Source organism: Schistocerca serialis, chromosome 6 (genome assembly GCF_023864345.2).
Source record: "Schistocerca serialis cubense isolate TAMUIC-IGC-003099 chromosome 6, iqSchSeri2.2, whole genome shotgun sequence".
Lineage (NCBI taxonomy): Eukaryota > Metazoa > Arthropoda > Insecta > Orthoptera > Acrididae > Schistocerca > Schistocerca serialis.
In genome coordinates this window covers 561,685,791-561,703,001 of record NC_064643.1, presented here as the reverse complement: position 1 = coordinate 561,703,001, position 17,211 = coordinate 561,685,791, and positions in this window count along the sequence as shown.

The window sequence follows — 17,211 nt, the reverse complement described above, 5'->3', positions numbered from 1 at the left end:
AATGTAGTCCATCAACAAAGGAGGTAGCTTACAAAACACTCGTTTGACCTATACTTGAGTATTGCTCATCAGTGTGGGATCCGTACCAGGTCGGGTTGACAGAGGAGATAGAGAAGATCGAAAGAAGAGCGGCGCGTTTCGTCACAGGGTTATTTGGTAAGCGTGATAGCGTTACGGAGATGTTTAGCAAACTCAAGTGGCAGACTCTGCAAGAGAGGCGCTCTGCATCGTGGTGTAGCTTGCTGTCCAGGTTTCGAGAGGGTGCGTCTCTGGATGAGATATCGAATATATTGCTTCCCCCTACTTATACCTCCCGAGGAGATGACGAATGTAAAACTAGAGAGATTCGAGCGCACACGGAGGCTTCCCGGCAGTCGTTCTTCCAGCGAACCATACGCGACTGGAACAGGAAAGGGGGGGTTATGACACTGGCACGTAAAGTGCCCTCCGCCACACACCGATCGGTGGCTTGCGGAGTATAAATGTAGATGTAGATGAAATCACCTCGGCTCACTACCCCTTCATCATTAACTATACGTTCTCAACCTTCTGATGGAATTAATCAGTAAATGATACTCCTCGATAAATCTTCTCGCGAAAACCTCTTCAGTACGTCGCAAGCCACATAACGGTGTGTGGTGGAGGGTACTTCATGAACCACCAAGTAATCACCCCTTCCCTATTCCACTCGCGAATGGCCCCTGGGAAGAATGATAGTTGTAAGCCTCTGTATTGACTCTAATATCTCGAATTTTCTCGTCGTGGACATTTCGCGAGATGTATGTGGATGAAGTGGTAATCATGTTCTCTGAATCTTCCTGGAGAATACTCTCTCGATATTTCAATAGTAAACCGCTCCGTGACGCACAACGCTGCTCTTGTAGCGCCTGCCACTGAGGTCTGCTGAGGATCTCTACAACGCTCCGGCGCCGACCAACCATCCCGTGACGAAACTCGACGTTCTTCCCTGGAGCGTCTCTATCTCTTCTGTCAGTCCTACCTGGGAGTGGTGCCACAGTCATGAACAATACTCAAGAACTGGTCGAATATGTTAGTGGTTGAGTTACATTTCCTTAAGATTCATCCTATTAATTTACTTTATCTTCCGTTTGTCTTATGCGGTCATTTCACTTAAGGAGACTCTGGATAATTGCTCCTATACTTCTTTACGGTAGATACTGTGACCAGAAATTCGTCAGCAGTGTAGCTGGACAGTTGTGGATTTCTTTCCTATATATGCGCAGTATGCTACACACATAAAAAAAAAATGTTTTGCATCAGCTCGGTTCCAAGAGTTCCGGAACCTGTACAGAAAATTGGAATAGAGATCAACATAAATATCATTTCCGCCCTTTTTGTTTCTCATGAAAACCACACATTCCATGTTGTACCACCATACAGCTAGACCTTCAGAGGTGGTGGTCCAGATTGCTGTACACACTGGTACCTCTAATACTCAGTAGCACGTCCTCTTGCATTGATGCATGCCTGTATTCGTCGTCGCATACTATCCAAAAGTTCATCAAGGCACTGTTGGTCCAGACTGTCCCACTCCTCAATGGCGATTCCACGTGGATCCCTCAGAGTGGTTGGTGGATCATGTCCATAAACAGCCCTTTTCAATCTATCCCAGAGATTTTCGATAGGGTTCAGCTCTGGAGAACATGCTGGCCACTCTAGTCGAGGGCTGTTGTTATGCTGAAGGAAGTCAATTACAAGATGTGCACGATGGCGGCGCGAATTGTCGTCCATGAAGACGAATTCTTCGTCAATATGCTGCCGATATGGTTGCACTATCGGTCGGAGGATGGCATTCGCGTATCGTACAGTCGTCACGGTGCCTTCCACGACCACCAGCGACGCACGTCGGCCCTACATGACGCCACCCCAAAACAGCGGGGAACCTCCATCTTGCAGCACTCGCTGGACAATGTGTCTAAGCCGTTCAGCTTGACCGAGTTGCCTCCAAACACGTCTCCGACGATTGTCTGGTTGAAGGCATATGCGACACTCATCGGTGAAGAGAACGTGATGCCAATCCTGAGCGGTCCATTCGGCATGTTGTTGGGCCCTTCTGTACCATGCTGTATGGTGTCGTGATTGCAAAGATGGACCTCGCCATGCACATCGGGAGTGAAGTTGCGCATCATGCAGCCTATTGCGCAGAGTTTGAGTCGTAACACGACGTCCTGTGGCTGCAAGAAAAGCATTATTCAACATGGTGGCGTTGCTGTCAGGGTTCCTCCGAGCCATCCTCCACAGGTAGCGGTCATCCACTGCAGTAGTAGCCCTTGGGCGGCCTGAGTGGGACATTTCATCGACAGTTCCTGTCTTTCTGTATCTCCTCCATGTCCGAACAACATCGCTTTGGTTCACTGCGAGACGCCTGGACACTTCGCTTGTTGAGAACCCTTCCTGGCGCAAAGTAACAATGCAGACGCGATCGAACCGCGCTACTGACCGTCTAGACATGCTTGAACTTCAGACAACACGAGCCGTGTACCTCCTTCTTGGTGGAATGATTGGAAATGATCGGCTGTAGGATCCTCTCCGTCTTAAAGGCGTTGCTCATGCATGGCTTTTCACGTCTTTGGGCGGGTTTAGTGACATCTCAGGACAGTCAAAGGGACTGTGTCTGTGATACAATATCTACAGTCAACGTCTATCTTCAGGAGTTCTGGGAACCAGGATGATGCAAAACTTTTTTTGATGTGTGTACATTTATTTACGTTCAGTGTCAGCTGCCTCTTGGTGATATTCGAGAGGAGTAGACTAAGCGTCGGCTTAAGGTTTCTTGCCATATTTTCTCCCATTATCCTCAACAGCACAAGCACTTCACTACACTATACACACTTTTCTTACAGTTACCAACACGCGGCGCTTGCCCTTCGTACACACAACATGCAAGCAGCCGAAGTGGCTTCAGTTACAAAATGATTGTATCTAGCCGAGAACCACTCTATTTTATCTTCAATTAAACACAATCGAATAAATGGAAGGAGAAAAAGAACATGACGGGGCAACATATGTGTAGCTAAGACCAGAGCATTTCGTATCTGACAGGTCTGTGTCCAACCATTACGACACAGTGGCTTTCTTCACAGACTGCAAATGTCTGAGGCGTTTTGCTCAAACTCTGATACTGACTTTGCTTATCAGTAAGAAAATATTGAAAGCATACTATCATTTCTTTATTGAATTATTTCTTCAGACGGTTATATGCAAAGAAGAGTCTACAAAGTATAAAATATCAGAAGAGTTTGTCATTTAATGTGTAACCATATACTACAGTCTTCAAAAATCCTTATCTTGCAGCCGGACACGCTGTAAATTAAAATCGCATCTCATAAAAGAAATAGCGAAACATCATAATCGTGAGAAAAAAACATAGAATTGTACGAATGAAGGAGAAGTTATATCGATCTTAGCCGCTAAATAAATTGCTTGTTCCAACAATTCATTATTCAAGTGGCGGGTTTTTATGGTTACTAAATTAAGTCAATAAGACACAAAAGACAATGCTGCTATTATTGAATTTTCCATTATTCATAACATCTCAGTCGTCAAAATCATCTCCGTTTGCACATAGAAGTTATTTTACAAGTAGAAACGTAATAATTGCATTCCAGTAAATGGAAATAGTATTCTGTTCTTTGCAGAAAAGTTACTGCTTGTAAAAGACATAAATAAAATCTCATCTGTTATTTTGTGCGCAGCACTTTCATCAGACAGTATGCGGATGGTAATTAAGTCTGCTACCTGACGCGGCAAGAGGCAGAATTTCTCCCGGACACCTTACTCGGTCGTACGTACCAGCAAACAGCAAAAACTTATCCACGTCCCTCTCCCACAGTTTCACGACTACTGAGCAACATTAAACGTCTCTTTGAATTCCTCCGACCGAAATGAATATCTGCTACAGATAATTAATTAGTCGACGGGGTATGTAAAATGGGCTTAACAACAGGAACAAGTCGATTTTACCGATAATGTTTTTCCGGTACATCCAGCATGTCTAAACCTTCACGCAATCTACGTCAGCTGTATTGCTGGACTTCAGGTACGTTGAAATTCTTCATTGAAGGTCTAGCACGCATGGGAAGTCGAACATACGAGGGTTGACTGAAAAGTAATGCCTCCACCTTCGTAACTCTTCATCAGTTGGCAGCATTGGTATGCGGCAGGTATTGGAACCCTGCTCAGATGGTCGATCAATGCGATTTAAGCAACGTGCAGTCATTGAATTCTTGACAGCAGAAGGTGTCACCCCAAAGGAGATTCATCAGAGAATGAAAGCAGTTTATGGTGATTGTGTTGATGTGAGTACTGTGCGTCTTCATTCTTGTAACGCGAGATTAGTTCCTGCCAAATTTCAAATCTGTGTGCTTTCATTTCAGGAGTCAGCATACGGGGTACCCATCGTGCACAGATCTTCCGATAGCCAAGCAAAGCAATGATGTGACCCACACATTCTTGTGAAATGCCGAATGTAATTACAGTTTCTCTCTGAGTGATACAACGATCGTTCTGAATCAATCTGTTAACATTTTGTTTGTGAAAGTCGGTGGTTACTGTCACAGAACGTCCAACTCTTTTTTGTTTGTCACGTAGGTCCGATGTTCCCGCCTCAACATCTTTAAACTTACTCGCCCAGTGACGCACACTGTTCACATCAACACACTCACCAAAAACTGCTTACATTCTCTGATGAATGTGCTTTGGGGTGGCACCTTCTGCTGTGACGAATTCAATGACTGCACGTTGCTTAAATCGCATTGACCGACCATCTGCACGGGGTTCCATACTTTAGACTGTAGCAACCGTTCAATGCTAAGGCTTCCCGTCAACTGGAACAGTAGAGAAGAGGCTACGGAACAAGCCAGTACCTGCCGCATACCAATGCTGCCAACTGTTGAAGAGTTACGAAGGTGGAAGCATTACTTTTCAGTCAACACTCGTACATAATAAATGTGAATTTTGGCTACTGATCAATTTCAAATTCATTATTAGTGTTAGGAAATTATTTTAACGTGATTCACCTATAACTTCTGGGAATCAGAAGTGGAATGCTGCAGTTCCAAACTATAGTAGTAGTCTAGATCTGATTATTATTGATGGGATGAATTCTCTTGTATCATCCTATGGGATATTTTAATTGAATCAGCAAAATTAAAAATAATAATACCGTCGATGCCACTGTTTGGAAAATAAAATATTTAATTGATGTTTCATTTATTACCATATTTTTATTTCTTGTTAATATGGGGATAAATGAGAGCAATCTGATCTCTAGTTCTATTCATAAACGACTTCCTGACACTTAAATCTATACTCGATGTTAACAAATTTCTCTTCTTCAGAAACGCTTTCTTTGCCATTGCCAGTCTACATTTTATATCCTCTCTACTTCGACCATAATTAGTTATTTTCCTCCCCTAATAGCAAAACTCCTTTACTACTTTAAGTGTCTCATTTCCTAATCTAATTCCTGCAGCATCATCCGATTTGATTCGACTACAGTCCATTATCCTTGTTTTGCTTTTGATGATGTTCATCTTATATCCTCCTTTCAAGACACTGTCCATTCCGTTCAGCTGCTCTTCCAGGTCCTTTACTCTCTCTGACTGAATTACAATGTCATTGGCGAACCTCAAAGTTTTTATTTCTTCTCGATGGATTTTAATTCTTACTCCGAATTTTTATTTTGTTTCCTTTAATGCTTGCTCAATATACAGATGAAATAATATCGGGGATAGGCTACAACCCTCACTACCTTCCCAACTACTGCTTCTCTTTCATGCCCCTCGACTCTTATAACTGCCATCTGGTTTCTATACAAATTGTAAATAGCCTTTCGCTCCCTGTATTTTACCACTGCCACCTTTAGAGTTTGAAAGAGAGTATTCCAGTCAACATTGTCAAAAGCTTTCTCTAAGTCTACAAATGCGAGAAACGTAAGTTTGCCTTTCCTTAATCTAGCTTCTAAGATAAGTCGTAGGGTCAGTATTGCCTCATGTGTTCCAACATTCTACGGAATCCAAATTGATCTTCCCCGAGGTCGGCTTCTACCAGTTTTTCCATTCGTCTGTAAAGAATTCGTCTTAGAATTTTGCAGCCGTGGCTTATTAAACTGATACTTCGGTAATTTTCACATCTGTCAACACCTACTGCACAATTACTAAGATCTCCTATTGACACAACAACACGTGTATCTCTTTGTTCTGACACAATAACACTTCATTAGTTTGCACTTGTATCCAGTCTTCCATAATTTTCCTTTTGATAAGATACAGATAGATCGCGAAACATTGGTAACGAGAATGTGAACTTGCAACTGGAAACTATGTTAACATACACCCTAGCTCGACCTGAATAAACCTTAACTACAATCCCAATAGAAACTGGTGGGGTGTTAACAATGTTGTACTCAACTGTCCAACTGTGGCATGGAGTATCGTTTCTTCTACCTGTTCTTCCATTTTGCAAGCTATTCGTCATTTCGTGCAGCAGCCAGCTTCTCATCTAACATCTTTAACTGATTCGGTACCTCCCTCAAGTATTTATTCATTGTTTCCATCGTTCCTTCCGTATTTTGTTCCATATTTGTAATCTGTATCGCATGCCAGCTAATTGTTTTTTTCTGTGTTCCTTGCTTTTTCTTGTAGTATCTGTATCATACTATTTAAATCCTTATTTTCTTTCCTGTTCAGTTCACTGTCCTCACTAGACACTAGATTGAGGTTTTACATTTCCCTTTTCAGATTTTCTAGCATCCCTATTACGTTCAAATTTCTGAAATTCTACGCCACGACTCGTAGAACGTTACCCTTTAGTTGGTTATTCAGTCTTTTTGTCATGGTCACCATCTTCTTGACAGTCCCCTCCCAGAGATCCGTATGGGGGACTACTCTGAAATCTTTTGCCAATGGAGAGATCATGATGACACTTTTTTCGGTTTCAGGCCAGATGTACACTGGACACACACTATGTGTCTGTAATGCAGTGGTTTCCATTGCCTTCTCGTCCTCGCGTCGTTGATCGTTGCTGATTCTTCTGCCTTTAGCGGCAGTTCCCACAACAAGGGCAAGAGAGTGCACTGAACCTCTGTCTTCTCCTCCGCTCTCCGTGACAAGGCCGTATACCGGACGTCATCAGCTGCCAATGCAAAAGATTTTTATTCAACACTTAAATGGTGGCAGGGTTCGAACCTGGGACGAGGACGCTGTAATTACTAACCAAAGACGCTACCCTTAGGTCACGGGTCTGTCCTCTACAGAATGTGATTGTGTGGACTAGCTCTGACATCGGCTTCATCCCTATGCCAGTATTCAAAATATGAAAGAGTAGTTACAACAGTTGTGGGCCAGCTTCTCTCAGGAGAGAAAGCAACCCTTTCCAATCGCATCAGTGGATACAACAACATCAGAAGGATTGCAACGTCATACTGATAAGTGCGCTCTTTGTAAATTACTGTACTAGCTCAAATAATATCACGTACCCTATCAAACTGTTAAGTTTAATTTTTCCCTCCTCCCCTATGGGTGCTTCACTTTCTTTTTGTGAGGCAAGGTACATTTTTAATTCCAAATAGGGTACGTAATCTGGTGATGAAAGACGTGTTTTAATGTCCACCGTTAACTGCAGCTTCTGTATCTCTGATCATGACATTGTTAGAAGGGACACCGATACTTAAAGTGAAAGGGAAATCGAGGTTTAATGTCTTGTTGACGACGAGGCCGTTGGAAATAGCCAGAAGCTCGGATAGGGGGAAGGTTGGGGAGGGAAATCGCTCATGCCTTTTTTTCAGAGGAACCATCACGGCATTTACCTTACGTAACTTAGGACAACTACAGAGAAACAATAGCTCATCGTTGTAAGATTTGGTCGTATGTCGAAAGCGTTGTCCAAAGATGCTACGGAGCATCTGAATTATACACGCTGAAGCCTACCACCGTTTTAGTCGAGTCCCTCCTTATTTTAACCTTGAAACACAGAGTATTTTAATGCTCTATGGAGGATGATATAATTGTCAGTGGACGAGAAGCCTAAAGACGCATGAACCAGGTAAGTGGTTTTGGGATATTCATAATGTAGGCGGTTCATATTTATCAGGCTGTGAATTTAGGTGTTCTTGAACTTCATTTGTTGAGGTATTAGTCTAGCTTTCCTTCTCTACGGCTGAGAGAGTGAAAGGTTACGACAAAACATGAAGACCGAAACAGAGTAGAAAACAATAAACGTAAATTTCATAACCGCATGAAATTATAAATAATAAAACGAATAATATTGTTTTTCTCGGAGTTTTACATCATTATATGGTTGCACGAGCAGATTCCTGAGAATAAATATGGAAACGTGTATGTCATATAAAGTTAATTTTGAAGTAGATTAAGGTAAATTGGTGTAGTGGCAAACATTTACAAGACCATATAACATGGCGCAATAGAAACTACATCGATTTAAGCATTAAACGAGGGTCTTTCCCCAAAAGTGTTCAGATCTTCGTAACCCAAGACTTGAAACAAAAGTACACATCCTGTTAGCTGTCAGCATGCAAAAGGGGATAAACAAAGGTAGCCTTCGTTGTAAGTACTGTCCCTCACCGTTAATGGAGGAATCATGTTTTAAATGGGGGTCGGGGAAGTTTCTGGTGAATCTTCCTGGTGATGTAGTCATAGTCCCTGAAACTCTTCCGTTCCTGAAATTTTGTCAACAGCTGTGTTGAACATCTACAGACGTGGTCCTGGTTCTGCGGAGTCTTGCCGGCTGACGGGTCAGACGCTAGGAGGCAACATAAATTCCGTAAAAAGGAGTGTAGTTGGTATTCGCAGGTAACTGGCAGAGGCAACCCTTGCCAAAGATAAAACTTAACTATCGAAATATCATCTGTCAAAGATAAATCTCATCTATAAATTCTGCAAAATTATTTTCCGTATATCACTAAGTTTCATGGCTTCTTCTTTATGTTAAAACTGTCCGTATATTTACATAGTTTGATGAATTCGCTGTATAGCCTTGCGTAATCGTTTGCCATTGTAGATGAAATATGGGTTTCGGAAAACCTCACTGTATTGTTTCCTGACTGCAGAATATGCTCTGCTACGACTGATTTCCTCCTTCCCCTAGTCGACGACGACTTTAGCGTTCCTTTGCGTGCTTATTCATGCTTCTCTTTGCAGTTTCAATGTAGACCTTATCACCCATGTATTCGATTTCATATACCCCGCCTGCAGATGAAGGCGGGCGCTTATCCTTTACAGATCTGGTGGCTGGATGTATTTTCTTTGTTTGTCTAAACACTGTTCTGACCTTATGTTTCTGTAAAATTTGATCACTAACGTTTTTAATAAATGGTTGAGAAACTGTATTCTTCCATCGTTTGCCATTCTAGTTCTTCAGACAACTGTTACTTGGTCAAAACTGTATTTCCTTCTTTTTTTGAATGTCCGTTGTCCTGGAAAGCCTGCTTTAGGCATTTTAATTTAGTGTAAAGATATTCCGACGTAAAAATTCTGTTGGATCTCTAGACAAGACTTTCAATGACAACGCTCTGTTAATGTGACTGGTGATTGGTGCTTTTATGTAAAAAGCTATCTCACTTTACAAAAACCCTTTCTTCGAACTCGTTGATTTGTCTCATAACCAAAACATTCGAGAAGGAGATTCTGCTCTCATTTTCCGTTTCCTTGGTAAACTGGATTTTTGGATAAAAAAATTATTCTAGTACTTTGTTACATGTGACCAACCTACAAATGTATCATGCACAAACCGATGCCTTCCAAATGCTTGATCCTTTGCACTTTTTAGAACTGATTATTACACATAAAAATTAGCACTCGCAGGACCCAATGAGTTATCAATCGTGACACCATCAAATTGCTCAATGATACTGACTAAGAAAGGCTATAGATTGTTTCTGACAAAATGAATTTAGCTGCTGCATCTGCTGATTTCTATTTCTTTTTGAGAATATCAGTACTCCAGACACAAAAAACAGCATGCTGAGCAAGAAGCAAGTAATTTTTATTTCTGGGCAGATCTCACCTTGTGCAAACAGTGTGCAGGCAGTATTGTCAGATGTCGTGCTAGATAGTGTCAAGCAATTATTTTCTTCCGAGTAGAGTAGTACTTTATTTTTGTGGATACTCTTACTCTAACATTGCGCTTGATATTAAGCATCATTCATAGTATGTTCCGGTACTGATTTTTAGTTATATAGTTTTCACTGAGCATTTTCTCTATTTCAAATTTTGTATTTCATGAAGTTTAAATTTTTATTTCACATGCGCAAACAGGCCAATCAACAATCAGCTTTGCTCAGCAATTGAATACGTTATCTAAAACACACGTTACACGAAGTTTATGAAATTATGTATGTATTCAGTTTGCTCATATGCAGACAATATTTTATAGAAAGCTTGCAAGCGTTTTGACTCAGATTATTTTGTGAGTCCATTTCGCATCATAACTTCGAATTACTCTTCATGCAAAGCCACAGAGGAACTTTAAAAGTCTGTGTGGGCAGACTGTTGATGTATATTGTAGACGTAAAATTCGATTATTTATTGCCAGGTTCCGAGGGACTTTTGTGTCAGCTGTTGCGAGTTTGGCAGCCAACTAGCGTTGCTGAAAGAACTAGTGCTGCACCACAACAGAGATGTGTTTTCAGTGAATAAATTATTTAAAAATAATTCCTTGTGTCACCTACTTCATTTGATAAAATCAACTCCAGCAACGTCCATTTATTCATATTTCAGTTACAAAGTCTGCAAAGAACAATACACACTTGTCATTCTTTAAAAAATTGCAACTGTTTTACACTTCGCAGAAGGCTCCTCTCTCATTTTCCCACTCCATGTCTCCCTGTTCCTTGCCTCTTGATACCACTACCCTACCGACAGAACAAAATACTCCTCACCCTCTGACTTCCCACTTTCCGATTTCCCACTAACCATTCCATAGTATCCGACTTCCTACTGTCTTCCCATTTTCCGATTTCCCGTTAACCACCCCATAGTTTCTTACCTATAAGACCTATATTTTCTTTACCCACCCCTTTCAATCCGATAGAACATACCCTCTCCTCCCCAAATCCTTTACTCCCAGGGCAGGTCCTTCATTTTCTAAATAAAAGTGCAATGCTTTTTCTTAGAAGTCCACCTCTCTTATATGTGTTTTTAAAATGTATATATTTTTACCTTTCACCTTTCAGTGCTGTCATTTTAATTTTAAAAATAAGATAATAGTCGCAATGTTTTTATGTGGACCCCAGAAAACCGCTAACAGCCTACCTCCTTCCCCAAACACCACCCACATGGGAAGAGGAGAATGAAACAACAAAAAGAAAAAAAAAAGATTCTTGTGTCAATATTAGTAACCCTCCAATGAGTACTTGAAGGCAAATTTAGGTGAATAGCACATGAACTAATAGTCGCCATCTGAAAAGTTAATCACATGACTGTGCAACTTCAGTCATTTTAATTGTACTCTTAATTTGTCTGTGTATTTGTAGTTTAAAGAATATATCTTTTTGTACATAAAGCGAAAGGGAAAAGGTAAAATAAAAGTAAAATTTGAAGGCAACGTCCTTCACACTATGTCACCATTTTTCAGTTGAATCGTCGATTAGGTTAGGTCGTCAATATTAACACCGAATCTTGTTTCGCAGCTTCAGAGATTTTGGTGAGTGAACTTTTTTAAAATATTTTTTAACTTTTTTATTTTTGGAGCTTGTCATTCTTTATATTCCTTTCTTCCTAACTGTAGATACCTGATAATGGAAGTAACCGAATCGTCGCAATAAATAACGAAATTTTATTTAACGATGTGGGTGGTTTTATCACAAAGTGTTCGTGATGATCAATGGCTCGTACTGGAAATTTATATTCTTTATTAACAAGAGTTCATAAATTGTCACGTATGATAACTAAGAATTATGTAGTCTACTAGAAACACTGTATAGAGATCCACGAACGGGCCGACAGCCTGACTAGCTCTGCATAGAGCAGCATGGATTGGGGAGTGTCTTACGGAAGGTTAGTATCTACGACCTTAGTCGTGTTCTTCCAGCCATTTTACTGTTGACTCGTAACACATCATTTTTCGTTAGTTTATTAAAATTGATGAAAATGCTTGTTAAACGACTCACATAATCTGTCTGTCTTTGAAAGAGATAACCTCATAATTGCTTTTTACCATGTACACTTATAACTTAATAATAAAAGAGCTTAAATGTGACTGGAACTAAAATCCCCTCCGAGGGCAGGGCTTTTGCTGTAGCCATACTCAATTCATCGATGGGAGACAACTAAACAAAAAAATGTGTGTGAAATCTTATGGGACTTAACTGCTAAGGTCATCATTCCCTAAGCTTACACACTACTTAACCTAAATTATCCTAAGGACAACCACACAACCATGCCCAAAGGAGGACTCGAACCTCCGCCGGGATCAGCCGTACAGTCCATGACTGCAGCGCCTTAGACCACTCGGCTAAGCCCGCGTGGCCACAACTAAACACTGACGTGTTTGTTCCAACACCTGATCCAATATTATTAGTCACGATGCTAGTGAACAGCTGCGCTTCAGTCATCGCTTTCGTCCGCACTGCTTCTCAATAGCGTGTCAAAGACGCTGTTTCTGGGCAGCGGATCTAATTGACGCAAACGGCTAATTAGTCAACGTTAGAGGGTTTCCACTGCCTGAAAGCGTTCAGGCGTCTCTGCGTAACTTTGCAACGCCAGAAGTGGTGTGATCATCGTGACAGAATAGCGAAGTACATAGTTGCAGGGACCTTTTTTTGCGTGCGACCGCAAGGAAACGCGGCAAAAAAGTTGCCCCGTTACATAATGGGCAGCAGCTGGAGGAGTTCCACCGGCAAACAATTCTTCGGGGGCCCTGTGGGCGGCGGCTCCCAACTTTCCGCGAGCGGAGGGAAGTTGCGTCCGGCGAGGCGGCGGCGCGGCGCGGCGTGGAGCCGGTGGCCGCTGCCGCTGCCGCTGCGACGTCTATTATTCAGGCAGCAGCCGGCTGGCCGTTCCCGCCCCACCAAAGGAACCCGCCGGCCGCATTGTTCGGCTGAGGACGCTCGCTCCTGGTCCGTACCAGCACAAACCTGCCACCGCTACTCTTTCGGAACCATTATTTCAAGTCCCCTTCAGATACTTGTGAGACAAGTGGCTCTCAGCCAGACACGTAATTTACCGTAAAGGATAAAGTATTCTTAAATAGTCAGGCAACGAAATCCTTTTCTTATTATCGCTTAACACTGCTGTTAATAGACTCCAATAGTTACTCTTATACAGGGTGGTCCATTGATCGTGACCGGGCCAAGTATCTCACGAAATAAGCGTCAAACGAAAAAAACTATAAAGAACGAAACTTGTCTAGCTTGAAGGGGGAAACCAGATGGCGCTACGGTTGGCCCGCTAGACGGCGCTGCCGTACGTCAAACGGATATCAACTGCGTTTTTTTTTGTTTTTTTTTTAAATAGGAACCCCCATTTTTTATTACATATTCGTGTAGTACGTAAATAAATATGAACGTTTTAGTTGAACATTTTATTTCGGTTGTTCCAATGTGATACATGTACCTTTGTGAACTTATCATTTCTGAGAACGCATGCTGTTACAGCGTGATTACCTGTAAATACCACATTAATGCAATAAATGCTCTCCTCTTCAAGCCGCAAACCTTCGCCCCATTAACTACGTCCGTCTCATCGGTTCCTTTCTCTCCCACCGTCCTTCTTACGTCACCATCAATAACACGGATTCCTACACCTTTTTTTCCCCTCCACCGGTGTGCCCCAAGGCTCCGTCCTCTCCCCCCTTCTGTTCATTTTGTATACGGCGGACATGCCACCGCCGTCACCCCCCCCCCCAACCCCCCCCCGTCCACCTTCTCCAGTTTGCCGATGACACCGCCTTCCTTGCCCTTGCCCCCACCCTGCAGCGCTCCCACACCTTCTCCAATCCCATCCTGACCGGTTCACCGCTTGGTGATACCAGTGGTTGCTCAAGGTCAATCCCTCCAAAACCCAGGCGATCATTGTAGGCAAAACCACCCCTTCCTTCCGCCTCCTTGATTTCTATCTCACCATCTATGGCCGTCCTATCGCCCTCACCCCCACCCTCAAGTACCTTGGTGCCACCCTCGACCGTCGCCTCTCCTGGACCCCCCATCTCTGAACAATCCAAGCCAAGGCACGCTCTCGACTCCGTCTCCTCAAGCTCCTTTCCAGCCGTACGTGGGGTCTGGACGCCTCCACCATCCTCCACACCTATAAATCCCTCATCCGCCCTATCCTTTGTTATGCCCATCCAGCCTGGATCTCCGCCCCCCCCCTATCTTTTATAAATCCCTTCAAATCCTTGAACGCATCCGTCCCCCTCCCCCACGCGGATCCTGTACAATCTCATTCCGTTCCCCCACCTCCTCCTTCTCCTTTAAAGGATACGCATCCTGTACACCCCCAGAAACTCGATCCTCCTCAGCCGCTTGTCTCGCCCATCCTCTCCCACCCCCACCCGCTGCCACGCCTGTATTCCCACGTCCCACCCAGTCTCCATCTCTCCACCCTCCTTACCCTCTCCCAAGGTGCCTTCCACCAGCTCCGCCTCCCTGATGTCCTCCTCCCCTTCATCTACCCATCCTTTCAACTTTGATCCTCCCCCCTTTCCTGTGTCCTTTCCTTTCGGCACCCTCCCTCCCCTCTCTTTCCTTTTCCCCCGTCCCCTTCCTCCACCCCTCTTCCCCCGAGCTTCCCCTCCCCCTTCCTCCCTTCCCCCTATCTCCCCTGCCCATGGCATCTGCCCTCCCCTCTCCCTCTCCCACCCGCCTCCTCCTCTGTTGGCAGGTCCCCGGACTCGTACACGGTTAGTGAACTTTCGCGCGCCGGAGATCAACGCCTTGTGTTTCTGTGTGTGCCGTCGTTTTGTGCTTAAGTGGTTCAGTGTTATTCGTTTTGTGCACCTACGTTCACGTGTGACAATTTTCGTCTATGTATGTGTCCAAGTATCTGAACAAATTTTATCTTGGACTCTACGCCCGTGAACGGCTCCATGTATTTTAAAAAGTGTTTGTCTCCGTTTATATGTCCACCATATTTTTATGTCACATTGTCTTCCTTTGTCTCTTTTGTGTTTCTCTGAGGCCAAAGAGCGGCGTAGTATGCTACTGCTGGCCTGCCTGTAAACAGGTTTAAAAATAACAATAAAGAAAAAATAAATAAATAAATGCTCAAAATGATGTCCGTCAACCTCAATGCATTTGGCAATTCGTGTAACGACATTCCTCTCAACAGCGAATAGTTCGCCTTCCGTAATGTTCGCACATGAATTGACAATGCGCTGACGCATGTTGTCAGGCGTTGTCGATGGATCACGATAGCAAATATCCTTCAACATTGCCCACAGAAAGAAATTCGGGGACGTCACATCCGGTGAACGTGCGGACATTGGTATGGTGCTTCGATGACCAATCCACCTGTCATGAAATATGCTATTCAATACCGCTTCAACCGCACGCGAGCTATGTGCCGGACATCCATCATGTTGGAAGTACATCGCCATTCTGTCATGCAGTGAAACATCTTGTAGTAACATCGGTAGAACGTTACGTAGGAAATCAGCATACATTGCACCATTTAGATTGCCATCGATAAAATGGGGGCCAATTTCCTTCCTCCCATAATGCCGCACTATACATTAACACGCCAAGGTCGCTGATGTTCCACTTGTCTCAGCCATCGTGAATTTTCCGTTGCCCAATAGTGCATATTATGCCGGTTTACGTGACCGCTGTTGGTGAATGACGCTTCGTCGTTAAATATAACGCTTGCAAAAAATCTGTCATCGTCCCGTAATTTCTCTTGATCCCAGTGCCAGAACTGTACACGACGTTCAAAGTAGTCGCCATGTAATTCCTGGTGCATAGAAATATGGTACGGGTGCACTCGATGTTGATGTAGCATTCTCAACACCGACGTTTTTGAGATTAACACCTACTTGGGCATCATAATTTGTTGAAGGTCTTGGTTGACGTTTCACATGTGGCTGAAAGCTTCCTGTTTTCTTAAATAACCCAACTATCCGGCGAACGATCCGGACACTTGGATGATTTCGTCCAGGGTACGGAGCAGCATACATAGCACACGCCCGTTGGGCATTTTGATCACGATAGTCATACATCAACAAGATATCAACCTTTTCCGCAATTGCTAAACGGTCCATTTAAACACGGGTCATGTATCACGAAGCTAATACCGTCCGCACTGGCGGAATGTTACGTGATACCACGTACTTATACGTTTGTGACTATTACAGCGCCATCTATCACAAAGCGAAAAAAGTGTTCCAGCTAAAACATTCATATTTCTTTACGTACTACACGAATATGTAGTAAAAATGGGGGTTCCTATATTTAAAAAACGCAGTTGATATCCGCTTGACCTATGGCAGCGCCATCTAGCGGGCCAACCAAAGCGCCATCTGGTTTCCCCCTTCAAGCTAGACGAGTTTCGTTCTTTGTAGTTTTTTCGTTTGATGCTTATTTCGTGAGATGTTTGGCCCGGTCACTATCAATGGACCACCCTGTATATTGGATTGATGAAAGTCTGTCTACTGTCTGTATTTCGATTATTATTTCCGATATACGGAATGATTTTGCTGATCAAGGAAAGCCCGCTCGAAATTATTCCTAAGAGTATAAGGAGCAAAAACATCAAACGCACTGTTGGGATTTTCTAACTGAATTTTACTATGTATTCAGCCCCCATGTGAGGCGTATCTGTACTGCGTGAGGGTGACCCTGTATGTCCTGCTGAAAGGTATGTCTCTGGTAATAAAAGAGCAATGGTGAAACTACCTCCAAATCACTTCCACATTTCCGTGTGAAGAGATTTCGACAATATCTATCCCGACCATACACTGAGACTGAACATATGCTGTTGGTCTGCAGTCACCGAACATTAAACATTGGTGCCTGGTGTTCTCATGTGTCCATTCAGTCTTTGAAAGCTACGTGGTCAATGATCTTCTTATCGCATCTTCAAGTTGGTGTATCTCCATTGAAACTCTTCCTGGCCATATGTTACAGTTCCTGCTCCTCATCCTTTCAGGGATCATTTTCTGCAATTAGTGCCCGTTTAACAAAATCGCAGCGTATATTCCGGAACAGTCGTTCCGTCACTAGGGATACCAAGACTAATT